Below are 2820 nucleotides of genomic sequence, written 5' to 3' on the forward strand. Positions count from 1 at the left end.
GAGAAGGGGGAGAGAGAGGGGAGAGAGGGGGGAGAGAAGGGGGAGAGAAGGAGGAATGAAAGAGGAACGCCTTTGCTGTCCTTTAACGAATTTCTGTTCTACTGAGTCATGATATTTCCATCAGAAAGATACTTGTTCGGACGAAGGCTACAGGGGAGAAAGGAAGGGAGGAACGAACGAACCAACGAACGAAGGGAAGAATGAAGGAAGGAAGGAACGAACCAACCAACCAACCAACGAAGGGAAGAATGAATGAAGGAAGGAACGAGGAAGAAGGAAGGAGGAAAGGAAGGAAAGAAGGAAGGAGAAGGTGAAAGAGAAAAAAGAAAGAAAAAGAAAGAAGGAAAGAAAAGGAAGAGAGAAAGGAAGAAGGGAAGAAAAAAAGGAACAGAAAGAAAGAAAGTAAGAAAGAAAAATGGCTGCCAAACATCTTCTGTTGAACTACGAGTTGTTTGGGATTATGCTTACTCTTAATATTGTCTGTGGCAATAATTAAATAATTAGAGGTGTTGAAGTATACACGGCCATTTATGGACGTGTTTCAAATCATCTTTTCAGGTATCAGTTTTCTCTGAATGGGAAGAGAATCATGCAGGAGAAATGCACATATATATATATATATATATATATATACACACATGTGTGTATATATGTATTTGTGTGTCTGTGTTCGTACCCCACCATCGCCTGACAACCGATGTCGGTGTGTTTACGTCCTCGTAAAACTGGGCATTTACTTGCCAGGTCCCGTTTTTAGTCACGGCCAGCTTTGTGTGGCCTTACGTCGTACAAGAAGGAAGACAAACTTTAAAGTTCTTTTGAAGGAAACAAACACACATATATATATATATATATATATATATATATACATACACACACACACACACACACACACACACACGGGCTTCTTTCAGTTTCCCTCTACCAAATCCACTCACAAGGCTTTAATTGACCCGAGGTTATAGTAGAAAACACTTGCCCAATGTGCTACGCAGTGGGACTGAACCCGGAGCCATGGGGTTGGGAGGCAAGCCTCTTGCCGCACAGCCACTCCTTACACAAATGCATGTACTCACAAACGCATCGTTGGCACTCCGTCGGTTACGATGACGATGGTTCCAGTTGATCCGATCAACGGAACAGCCTGCTCGTGAAATTGACGTGCAAGTGGCTGAGCACTCCACAGACACGTGTACCCTTAACGTATTTCTCGGAGATATTTAGCGTGACACAGTGTGACAAGGCTGACCCTTTGAATTACAGGCACAACAGAAACAGGAAGTAAGAGTGAGAGAAAATTGCGGTGAAAGAATACAGCAGAGTTCGCCACCTTCCCCTGCCGGAGCCTCGTGGAGCTTTAGGTGTTTTCGCTCAATAAACACTCACATCGCCCGGTCTGGGAATCGAAACCGCGATCCTATGACCGCGAGTCCGCTGCCCTAACCCTTGGACCATTGCGCCTCCACACTCACAAACACATACGTTACAGAAATAAACATAAATATCGGCTAAAGAAATAACATACGCATCATATCAAACTCGCTAGAAAAAGATAAACCCTCAGCCACCCCCAGCACATGCAAGTTTCAACAGAAAAGGAAAGTTTAAACAAGAAAGCAAACAAATAAGGGAAAATAATAATAATAACAATAATAAAATGCAACAGTACTTAAGGGAAACACGACAAAATTTGGCAAACTTCCCCCGACATCACGGCAAGAGAAATGAAGACGAACCGAATCGAAATAGTTCTTGCAAGAAGTTGATTGTTGGGTGATGGCGGTTTTCGCCGGAGATGGGGGATCAGAAAAACAGAGTGAAGTTTGATGGTGGTGGATAAAAAATTTTTTAAATACCTGTACTCACATTCATACACACAGACGCACATACAAACACACACACGCATATTTATATATATATATATATATATACACACATATATTCTAATTTGTATGATTTTTTTTATTCACGAATGGGATTCTTGTCGCCCGAACCCAGACTAAAAGACATAAAAAAGCTAGCATATAAGCAATCATGAATATACATATATATATATATATATATATATATATACACATACATACATACATACATATATATACATAGAGAGAGAGAGAAAGAGAGAAAGAGAGAGAGAAAGAGAGGGGGAGAGAGAAGGACATACATATGTATACATTTATACGAATACATATATATTTACATATGCATATGTATATATAAGAATATATCACACAAAGGGTTGTATATACGTATATGTATGTGTGCGCGTGTGTTTATGTATGTATGTATGCATATACACACACATATATATATATATATATATATATATATATATATGCCCATGTGTTTGTATATATCAAATAAGGAATATGCAAAAAAAAAAATACGCAACATATACGACATAAAGAAGAAAAGGAACCCCAAATCACGAACGAACAAAAATGCTGTCAAATTTTGGCTGAAGGTGACTCCATCTTCGCCAGTGGATTCATCTTGATAATGGTGGCTGGAGGGGAGGAGATGTCAGCCAAAATGTCATAAGTGATATGTGGAGTTTTGATGACCCTTCCCGCAAGCGGAGTATTTCGGTTGATCATGATAGCGGTTAAATTGTAATAGTGTGCATGCACACGCAAATGTACGCATACTCAGAGAGAGACATACACACACAAATTACGCATATGCATACACATATATCTATGCACGTAGATATGTATATACACGTAAACATACAAATATGCATGCTTGTGAACAAACATATGCGCAATACATCTCTCTCTCTCTCTCTATATATATATATATATATATATATATATATAT

This window comes from Octopus bimaculoides, unplaced genomic scaffold, assembly GCF_001194135.2.
Source record: "Octopus bimaculoides isolate UCB-OBI-ISO-001 unplaced genomic scaffold, ASM119413v2 Scaffold_255587, whole genome shotgun sequence".
NCBI lineage: Eukaryota > Metazoa > Mollusca > Cephalopoda > Octopoda > Octopodidae > Octopus > Octopus bimaculoides.